Here is a 12,248-nt window from a genome sequence, read left to right on the forward strand (position 1 = left end):
CAACACTACATAAAGAGAGACCTAAAGACAACAACATAACATGGCGGCAACACATGACAACACAGCATGGTAGCAACACAACATGACAACAACATGGTAGCAGCACAAAACATGATACAAACATTATTGGGAAAAGTCAACAGCACAAAGGACAAGAAGATAGAGACAACAATACATCACAAAGCAGCCACAACTCTCAGTAAGTGTGTCCATGATTGAGTCTTTGAATGAAGAGATTGAGATAAAACTGTCCAGTTTGAGTGTTTGTTGCAGCTCGTTCCAGTCGCTAGCTGCAGTGAACTGAAAAGAGAAGTGACCCAGGGATGTGTGTGCTTTGGGGACCTTAAACAGAATGTGACTGGCAGAACGGGTGTTGTATGTGGAGGATGAGGGCTGCAGTAGATATCTCAGATAGGGGGGAGTGAAGCCTAAGAGGGTTTTATAAATAAGCATCAACCAGTGGGTCTTGCGATGGGTATACAGAGATGACCAGTTTACAGAGGAGTATAGAGTGCCGTGATGTGTCCTATAAGGAGCATTGGGGGCAAATCTGATGGCCGAATGGTAAAAAAACATCTAGCCGCTCGAGACCACCCTTACCTGCCGATCCATAAATGATGTCTCCGTAATCTAGCATGGGTAGGATGGTCATCTGAATCAGGGTTAGTTTGGCAGCTGGGGTGAAAGAGGAGCAATTACGATAGAGGAAACCAAGCCTAGATTTAACATTAGCCATACTCCCAAGTACTTGTATGAGGTGACTACCTCAAGCTCTAAACCCTCAGAGGTAGTAATCACACCCGTGGGGAGAGGGGCATTCTTCTTACCAAACCACATGACCTTTGTTTTGGAGGTGTTCAGAACAAGGTGTTAGAAAAAGCTTGTTGGACACAAACAAAGCTTTGTTGTAGAGCATTTAACACAAACTCCGGGGAGGGGCCAGCTGAGTATAATACTGTATCATCTGCATATAAATGGATGCGAGAGCTTCCTACTGCCTGAGCTACGTTGTTGATGTAAATTGAGAAGAGCATGGGGCCTAGGATCGAGCCTTGGGGTACTCCCTTGGTGACAGGCAGTGGCTGAGATAGCAGATTCTCTGACTTTATACACTGCACTCTCCTCAGAGACACCAATACTCCTTAGCCGGCTCACAAGAATGGAATGATCTACCGTATAAAAAGCTTTGGCTAAGTCAATAAAAATAGCAGCACAACATTGCTTATAATCAAGGGCAATGGTAACATCATTGAGGACCTTTAAGGTTGCAGTGACACATCCATAACCTGAGCAGAAACCAGATTGCATACCAGAGAGAATACTATAGACATCAAGAAAGCCAGTCAGTTGATTATTGACAAATGTTTCCAACACTTTTGATCAAAAGATAAAAATAGAAATAGGTCAGTTAGAATCAGCTTGATCTCCCCCTTTAAATCAAGGACAATCCGTGGCTGCCTTCCAAGCAATGGGAACCACCCCAGAAAGGAGAGACAGGTTAAAAAGGTTGGAGATAGACTTGGCGATGATAAGGGCAGCAACATTAAAGAAAGAAGGTCTAAACCATCTGACCCAGATGTTTTTTGGGGGTCAAGTTTCAGGAGCTCCTTTAGCACCTTGGACTCAGTGACTGCCTGCAGGGAGAACCTTTGTAGATGGGCAGGGGGAAAAGAGGGATAACCATCGGGGATAGACGCATTAGAAGGGGTGGGAGATGAGGAAATGTTGGACGGGCAAGGAGGCATGGCGGAGTCAAATAGGAATCCTGACTTAATGAAGTGGTGATTAAAGAGCTCAGCCATGTGCTTCTTGTCAGTAACAACCACATCATCAACATTAAGGGACATGGGCAGCTGTGAGGAGGAGGGTTTATTCTCCAGGTCTTAATCGTTTTCCAGAACTTCTTGGGGTTAGACCCACAGAGAGAGAACTGCTCCTTAAAGTAACTAACTTTGGCCTTCCGGATAGCCTGAGTGCACTTATTTCTCATTTGCCTGAACGAGAGCCAGTCAGCCTGATTTTTTATTTTTTTTCACCTTTATTTAACCAGGTAGGCCAGTTGAGAGCACGTTCTCATTTACAACTGCGACCTTGCCAAGATAAAGCAAAGCAGTGTGACACAAACAATAACACAGAGTTACACATGGAATAAAGAAACGTACAGTCAATAACACAATAGAAAAAGTCTATATACAGTGTGATTATAACATGCTGACCGGTCAAGGACACATCGCGTGCGCGAGCGTTGCAAAATGCATTTTGAAATCCATGTTATTAAATTATTGCACCCACACTGCTCATGCGCGCATGAGCAGTGTGGGTGCAATAATTTAATAACATGGATTTCAAAATGCATTTTGCAACGCTCGCGCACGCGATGTGTCCTTGACCGGTCAGCATGTTATAATCACACTGTATATAAAGAGCATCTGCATTGCCAAGGGCTAAAATAGAACTCCTGTCTATTTCTGACGCAGATCGCCCTGCTAGTCCTGCCTCTCCCATCTCCTCATTGGTTACACCTACGTGCTATCTCCTCATTGGTTATACCCACGTGAGTGATTGAAAGACAAACTGTTTTGCCGGTTGTCGTGGTAATACTATGAAAGTGTAGATGCCAATCACCATATAAATTCAAAGATGAAAAAGCCTGGAAGGAGGAGAGATGACTAGAAATGATTCGGTTGACCATTTTATGTGTGGATTAATTGTCGGAATAGAGGACCTTGTGCATTTCAGGTAAAATAACAACTCATTGTTTATATCTCAGGACAAATTAGCTAGCAACAGCAAGCTAGCTAAATTGGACAAATTAGCCAGCATGTGCAGGCTAACTACCTAAATTGCCATACATGTTTAATGCTTTTCGACCTGTCCCCAAATGAATGTCATTGGTTCAGAGTTTGTTTTGATATTTTAACCTGTGTGTCGTAATCGCATTTTGTGTAGGGGGACAAAAGAAATTTATGCACGATAGCGCACGATGGCGCACACGCGCAGGTGGTTTGGGTTCCGTGTAACATTGACATTATTGTTAACAGCATTAAAAGTAATGATTACTAAATAGTTATCATGGTAAGAGCAGTTCAAAGTAAAAAACATTATTTATAATGCTACTATTAATAATAATAGTAATAACAATATGAATAATAATACTTTAATAATAATTATAATGATCCATTTTAGAAAACACTTTTTAAATCCCGTTGTTAATTACCCGATTCCTATTGAACACTGTTCAGTACGTTTTTCTTATTGGACATATCTCTGTCACACCTTCATTTATTAGCTCTCCAGCCTGAACGAATAGCGGGTTGAATAGAATCAAGGTCATCTACACATAGAGAGAAAAGTGCATAAAAAGGGAATTAGCCTATGTTCCATTTACGCGTGCTTAACTCGGGTCGGAATCGACCCCATATTGCTTATCCAATTATTTCAGGGTGGCAATATGAAGTGTAGTTTGGATACAGCTATTGATTTATAATTTGACTGGAATTAGAAGGTGGCTCCTAATTGTGTGTTCAGTGTGTTGTTATATATCCCTGTTTCTCTGCAGTGCATCTGATAACATTCCCAAAGCGGGTGAGATCCGCACACTGGTCAAGGACATCTGGGACAAGCGCATCGCCATGTTTCGCCTCTCCGCTGACCGCTTCATCAGCCAGCAGGAAGCACACACCAAGGTATCAATCAATCACTGAGGAAGTTCGATTAGAACCAGGTTGTGGCCCTTCATGTGACCGAGCAAAACCGATGAGGGCGGACTGCCATGCTCAAATAAAACAGTAGTCGGCGCCACCGGGTCATATTGTCAACAAGGCAGCATGATAGACTGTTCAGAAACATAGGCTAGTCTGGAAAGGCAGATAAAGTGATACATGGGTTTATATCAAGAGCAAACTGTTTTGCATGTGAAAACAAGAAATTAAAGCAAGACAAACTCACTCAATCCAACTTTATTTCACATACATTTACACAACGGTCCCAACACACACAAGAAAAGACACCTGGCATTAATAAGATGATAGAAGTAAAGCATAGTTAGATGAATGCATCTGTATATGTTGTTAAATGTGTGAACTTTGTGTAGAAACATTATTTTTCTTCTTATTTACATTCTCTTCTCTTTTTATCCCCATCTCCATCTTTCCCTCTCCAGCTGGATAACCTAACTCTGATGGAGATTAACACGACACAGTCGTTCCGGCTGGACACTCTCAACTGCATGTATAAACTGAGCTCCAACCTCCAGCTCGGTTCCAGTGGGGGCAAAGCCCAGCACCACTGATCTGTATTTACGGACTAGAACTGGACCTGGGCCGCAGCCTCTCCTCTCCAAAGCAAGATGGAGCAGACTTAGGCCCAGCTATACTAAACATTTGCACCAGCTGCAAATTAAAATAACGGAATCACGGAATCCAGACATTAAAACAGAATTCAACAAAATTCAAAAAATGCATTGAACTTAGTAGGGAATATTATGAACAGAATGCATCAGTGATTTGTATTTCCTGTAACTTTTCTATTAAAAAATGATTTTTTTTGGTGAAAACCTGAAACCTGAAAAACAAAATGAAAATTTAAATAAAATCGAATGGAATCAGGCAAAAAATAAACTTCCTGTGACATCGGGTGCTGTAGGTGTCATGGAGGGCAGGTAGTTTGCCCCCTGGTGAGGCGTTGTGCAGACTCTGGAGATCCTTGCGGTTGAGGGTGGTGCAGTTGCCGTACCAGGTTATGATACAGCCCGACAGGATGCTCTCCATTGTGCATCTGTAAAAGTTTGTCAGGGTTTTGGGTGACAAGCCAGATTTCTTCAGCCTCCTGAGGTTGAAGAGGCACTGTTGCGCCTTCTTTACCACACTGTCTGTGTGGGTGGACCATTTCTGTATGTCTGTGTTGTGTACGCCGAGGAACTTATAACTTTCCACTGTCTCCACTGCTGTCCCTTCGATGTGGATAAAGGGGTGCTCCCTCTGCTGTTTGCTGAAGTCCACGATCATCTCCTTTGTTTTGTTGACGTTGAGTGAGCAGTTGTTTTACTGACACCACACTCCGAGTGCACTCACCTCCTCCTTGTAGGCTGTCTCGTTGTTGTTGGTAATCAAGCCCACTACTGTTGTCATCTGCAAACTTGATGATTGAGTTGGAGGTGCGCATGGTCACGCAGTCTTAGGGTGAACAAGGAGTACAGACGGGGGCTGAGCACGCACCCTTGTGGGGCCCCAGTGTTGAGGGTCAGCGAAGTGGAGATGTTGTTTCCTACCTTCACCACCTGGAGGCGACCCATCAGAAAGTCCAGGACCCAATTGCACAGGGCGGGGTTGAGACCCAGGGCCTCCAGCTTGATGATAAGCTTGGAGGGTACTATGTTGTTGAATGCTCAGCTGTAGGTATTCCTCTTGTCCAGATGGGATAGGGCAGTGTGCAGTGCGATGGCAATTGCGTCGTCTGTGGACCTGTTGTGGCGGTATGCAAACTGAAGTGGGTCTAGGGTGGCCGGTAAGCTGGAGGTGATACGATCCTTGACCAGTCTCTTAAAGCAGTTCATGATGACAGAAGTGCGTGCTAGGGATGCTGTCTGGGCCAGCAGCCTTGCGAGGGTTAACACGTTTAAATGTTTTATTCACGTCGGCCACAGAGAAGGAGAGGGGGAGGCGCAGTCCTTGTTAGTGGGCCGTGACATTGGCCCTTTATTATCCTCAAAGCGGGCAAAGATGGTGTTTAGTTTGTCTGGAAGCGTGACGTCAGTGTCTGTGACGTGGCTGGTTTTCTTTTTGTAGTCTGTGATTTCCTACAGACCCTGCCACATACGTCTCGTGTGTGAGCCATTGAATTGCGACTCCACCTTGTCCCTGTACCAGCATTTAGCTTGTTTGATTGCCTTGCGGCGGGAATAACTACACTGTTTATATTCAGCCATATTCCCCAACATCTTTCCATGGTTAAATGCAGTGGTTTGCGCTTTCAGTTTGCGCGAATGCCGCCATCCTGGTTAGGGTTTCTGGTTAGGGTAGGTTTTAATAGTCACAGTGGGTACAACATCTCCAATGCAGTTCTTTATAAACTCGCTCACAGAGCCCGCCTATAGGTCGATGTTGTTTTCTGAGGCTGACTGGGACATATTCCAGTCTGGGTGATCAAAACAATCTTGAAGCGTGGCTTCCGATTGGTCAGACCAGTGTTGAATGTTTCTAGTAACTGGTACATCCTGTTTGCGTTTCTGCCTATAAGACGGTAGGAACAATATGGCATCGTGGTCAGATTTGCCGAAGGGAGGGCGGGGGATGACTTTGTGTGCATCGCGGAAGTTAGAGTAGCAGTGATCCAGTGTATTACCCCTGCATGTAGTGTATTCAATATGCTGATAGAATTTAGGTAGCCTTGTTCTCAAATTCGCTTTGTTAAAATCACCAGCTACAATAAATGCATCCTCAGGATATATGGTTTCCAGTTTACATAGAATCCAATGAAGTTCATTTAGGGCTGTCTTGGTGTCTGCTTGAGGGGGAATGTACACAGCTGTGACTATAACTGATGAGAATTCTCTTGGGGGGTAAAATGGCCGACATTTGATTGTAAGGAATTCCAAGTCAGGTGAGCAGAAGGACTTGAGTTCCTGTGTGTTGTTATAATTACACCATGAGTTGTTAATCATGAAGCATACCCTCCCGTCCTTCCTCTTCCCAGAGAGGTGTTTATATCTGTTTGCGTGATGCATGGAGAAGCCCGGTGGCCGGACCGATTCCGACAACATATCCGAGAGATCCATGTTTCCGTGAAAAAGAGAATGTTTCAATCTCTGATGTCTCTCTGGAAGGCAACCCTTGCTTGAATTTCGTCTACCGTGTCAAGAGACTGTACATTGGAGAGTAGTATACTCGGGAGCGGTGGTCGGTGTACACGTCTACGGAGCCTGACCAGGAGGCTGCTCCATCTGCCCCTTCTATGGCGCCGTTGTTTTGGGTCGGCTTCTGGGATTAGATCCATTGTCCTGGGTGGTGGTCCAAACAGAGGATCCGCTTTCAGGAAAGTTGTATTCCTGGTCGTAATGTTGACGTCGCTCTCCAATAGTTCCTCCAGGCTGTATGTAATAAGACATATGTTAGAGGAGAAATTGCAAGATTATGTTATAATACTTTTATTACATCAAATGGTTGTTTTATTCAACATAATAGAGTATTTTGTTAACTATTCTGTGTGTGTTCTACTGAGGATGGGCCTCTGGGAGATAACACTGACAGGAGATTTACAATGTCTTTTGGGTGATAAAACCTAGAGAGCATTCCAGAGCATGAGTTAATGTTTCTGTCCTATACCGTACCAGGGAGAGATGGTTCCAGTTTGGAGTCGGAGGGCCAGACACTGGTCTCTATACATTGAAAACTGTTGACACAGCAGATACTGTCTGCTATGTATAATAGGTATCTTTCATAAAGATCTGAACCTTGTGACCCATTCCATATATCTGTTGATCGTCATGTAGGTTGAAAGGGATGTATCTTGGTTATAAAAGACCTTTGTACTTTTGTCTCGGCGCTTTCAACGAATCATCAAAGAGACGGTGATTCGTTGACAAGCCATCGCTATTGCAAAGCTCTCACTATTAAAGATTTGCTTTAAGTATAACTCTGACTTGTGTGATAAGTTAGTCTCTCCTCTTTTGATAGTAAAGAAATGAACCACCACACATAAGATTTATGTGGGGGTAGCAATGTGAGAAATAATACATAAAAAAACAAAATACTGCATAGTTTCCGAAGAACTCGAAGTGAGGCGACCATCTCTGTCAGCGCCATCTTGCAACTTTGAGGTTTGAGGTGGAGATGAAAGGAATGCAAGTGTGGTGGAGGTGTGTCTAAAGATACTCTGTATTCTACGCTGTTTTTTAAAACGTAATTCCCTCATAATTCCACCCCCATTATGCATGAAAAAACTAATAAGGTAGAGCAACTTGTCGGTTCCAAGTGGAACAACATCTACTTTATTTTTTCAGACAGAAATAATACCATTCTCAATGCACTGTAATTTACAACTTGATAAGAGCTAGGTAAATGAGTAATCTGTTTGGATAATGGGATTGTAATTATAAATGACAATGGTTTAGAATCTCTTACCTTGTGATTGCTGGAGACAAAATGAAGTTTATGAAATGCTGGCAGAGATGACATTTGGAGACCCAAGTTATAGGCTTCTGTAACCAAGCACAAATGACAATGTAGTGCCAAACCTACCAAGTTGATTTATGATTTCTAGAATGTTGTAATTATAAATTTGTCTAATCTTCAAATATTTCATAGATTGAACATTTGAATATGGCAACATTCAGGATGAATCAAACCACTGTATTTTTTATTCACCAATATATTTAGTGTGTAAAGGCTCTCTTAACATATTTTTTATGATTATTTATGAATACTTTCCTAACCCTAAATAATATACAATATTAGAACAAAAATGTTATTGACAAATTGGGGTTGAAAAAGAGACGAAAATGCGTGTATTGACATGGCTTTCTTTCATTGATCCCTAATATTCTGAACCGTTCTGTCCATACATTCTGTTAAGTCTGACGAAAATTCGAATTAAAGTTGAGCTGACAGCCATTTGCACTGTTTTTCTATGTCTGTAGTCAATAATCTAGCAAAAGGGCAATGTTTTATTAATCTTGCTATGACCTTTGACTTACCTGGAATTGTTTATTTATGTCTGAGGAAAAAAACACTTTTCAACACACATGATCTAGTACACAGCAAAAGTATAATAAAACATACAGATTTTTTTTGGGGGGGGGAATAAAGTATTTCTGTCTGTAATAAAGCCCCTTTGTGCTGAAAAAAAGAATACTGGTTGAATGGGCATGGCTCACAAGTGGGTGGGCCTATGCCCTCCAAGGCCCACCCAATGCTGCACCCCTGCCCAATCATGTGAAATCCATAGTATATTTAGATCCACCTGCTCTAGATAAATTCAGCGATTGCTTTGCCATGTCTGCTATGAAGCAGTCCAGCTGGATACATGTTTTACTAAGGACTGCTCCATTGACATGACGCAGTCAGTAAGTAAAAGTAAGTAAAAGTAAAGATAACTCAAGAAAAGTGAAAGTTACCCAGTAAAATACTACTTCAGTAAAAGTCTAAATGTATTTGGTTTTAAATATACTTAAGTATCAAAAGTAAATGTAATTGCTAAAACATACTTAAGTATTGAAAGTAAAAGTATAAATCATTTCAAATTCCCTATATTAAACATACCAGATGGCACAATTTGTTTTGATTTATTACGGATAACCAGGAGCACACTCCAACACAGATATCATTTACAAACAAAGCATTTGTGTTTAGTGACTCTGCCAGTTCAGAGGCAGTAGCGATGTCCAGGGATGTTCTCTTGATAAGTGCGTGAACTGGACCATTTTCCTGTCATACTAGCCATTCAAAATGTAACGAGTACTTTTGAGTTTCAGGGAAAGTGTGTAGAGTAAAAAGTACATTATTTTCTTTAGGAATGTAGTGAAGTAAAAGTACAAGTTGTCAAAAATATAAATAGTAAAGTAAAGTACAGATACCCCCAAAAACGACTTAAGTAGTACTTTAAAGTATTTTTACCTAAAGTACTTTACACCATTGGTCGCAGTGAAGTGATATAAATCGATGTGATGATGCAGCCGACCACCAGAGGGAGGTCTGTCTCCTGACTTATAAAACGGAGGAAATCAATAAAATAAGTAATTGTTGGGAAAATTATGATTAAATGACTGAGAAATAATTTTAAATAGAACTGTAACTAAGTAAAACTTAAACTCTGTTTTGTTATATCTGATTAACAATATGAGTTCATAAGAAGGGATTGTGAGACACGGACAAGGAGTAATTAAAGTTAATGAACACCATTCCAAATAGGAAGAAAATAATGGGTTGTGGATTAAGTAAACAGTTAAGGTAGTTAACCTATGGTTGAACCAACGAAACTGAGCTCTGGGGTTTTTAGATAAGGAAGTGAGTGCATTCCTAGGTTCTCTGTTAATTAGAACTGTCAGCTAAGTGGTGATCGATAATGTTGGGGGGGGGGGTAAAAAGTGAATTCAGTTATGTTGTGTGACCTGTGTGTGTGTTAGTAAGTTAGAATGAACTATTAACCTCACTTTGTCCCGGTCGAGAGGAGGGGATTCTGTTAAGCAATGAAATGACGTCATGTTATTGTATATAAACTGTTGCTCGTGGTGAAGTGGCAGCGCGCTCCGAGAATATATTCTGTTACCTATTATTGAAATGGCTGGTCTCCGTCTATTTTATGCAAACAAGAATCTTACAAATTCTCATAAAATAGATTAAGGGTTTTCAATTAATGAAAACACATTGGCATAATTAAATTACAGTATCAGTAATGTAAACATATACACATTTTTGGAAGTAATTCTAATGCCTGATTTCAGGGACTGTCAGTTTAAGAGGTACACCAATTTAAAGGAATAGCTTTAGATAAATTAAAATCCAATTGAATGAAAACTCCACGAGAAAATCTGTTGGCCAGCAAGTGGGAGGGTTTTTGAGCATATGTCTGAATACCAACTACTGAGAAGTGCTTAGGAAAGGCGTGAGTAGGAAAGTCTGCATGGGGCCCTTAGAGTGTTTTAAATGTAGTATTTGGTCCCATATTCCTAGCACACAATGACTACATCAAGCTTGTGACTATTAACTTGTTGGATGTATTTGTTTCGGATGTTGTGCCAAATAGAAATGAATGGTAAATAATATCACTTTTATTGTAAAGTTACATTTATTGTAAATAAGAATATAATATGTTTCTGAACACTTCTATGGTAATGTGGAAGCTACCATGAATACGGATAATCATGAATTAATCGTGAATAATGATGAGTGAAAAAGTTAGAGGGTCAAAGATCATACCCTCAAAACATGCTAACCTGTGATCATGATATGTATGCCTCTGTAGCTTTCTCACTTATATTTATTCACAATTCATTCATGATTGTCCATAATCATAGTAGCATCCACATGAATATAGAAATGTTCAGAATCACATTCTATTCTTATTTACAATGAAAGTGACTCCAAAAGGACACAATATTATTTACCATTCATTTCTATTAGGCACCACATAATCCAAAACACAACCAAAACAAACTGAAAATGCAGCCAACAAGTTTGTAGAGTCACAAGCTTGATGTAGTCATTGTGTGCTAGGAATATGGGACCAAATACTAAACTTGACGAAATTGAATACACCGTAAGTGAATTTCTCAGAATACATATGATGCCTTCAAATGGGTGGACTAGATACATAAAGTTTAATATCTAAACGGTAAAACAGATATGTATGAAAATACCCTCAAATAAAAGGCATCATTCTGTACTGTCACCTTGATCTAAAATCCAAAATGCTGGAGTATACAACCAAATGAAAAGTTTTAGCTTAAGTCTATGTCCAAATAACTATGCACAGAACTTTGCCACAGCGTATGCATTCTTCATAAAATGTCTAGTGTTGCAGTGTTGTCGGTGTAAACTGACATGATTTCATGTAATAATGTCCTCACAAGAATATGGTTTGCTGCAGGAGAATTACAGCCCTAGATAGCGCTAGTAAGAACAACACACCTGTCCAACTACAGCTAACTAGTATGAGTCTTCCTCCCTGGTAAGACCATGGAATAGAATCATACAGGTTTTATTATGAACAATGTTGTGTAGCCTTTCTATTTACTGATAGAATAGAAGTTACACCTCAGGAAGTGCTTTCCATGTGGGAGTGGTCAACCCTGCTGCATGTTGCACAGTTCCTAAGAAACGATTATAGGAGTGGTCAACCCTGCCGCATGTTGCACAGTTCCTAAGAAACGATTATAGGAGTGGTTTCTTGCTGATTTTGCATTTTACTGGTAGGTATCTATTTACTGTAGATGAGAAGTTACACCTCAGGAAGTGTTTTTCATGGGTAGCCCTGCCGCATGTTGCACAGTTCCTAAGAAACGATAGGGTGGAGAATTAGATCTCAGCATACTTGAGAAATGTCATCCACCCACACAAAAGTCCTTCCTCTTCCATCTCTGGTTAACCCATGCCATGACTACTGTTGTTCTGGTTGAATTAATCCTATTAAATATGAATTAATGTACAATATATCTTGTCACATTATAGCCTATATAGGGGTTAATATTTAAGTGCGTAGCCTGAATGGTCCCAGAAGCATAGCAATGACTATGTATCCGGGACCATCCCGGA

This window comes from Oncorhynchus nerka, linkage group LG27 (genome assembly GCF_034236695.1).
Source record: "Oncorhynchus nerka isolate Pitt River linkage group LG27, Oner_Uvic_2.0, whole genome shotgun sequence".
NCBI lineage: Eukaryota > Metazoa > Chordata > Actinopteri > Salmoniformes > Salmonidae > Oncorhynchus > Oncorhynchus nerka.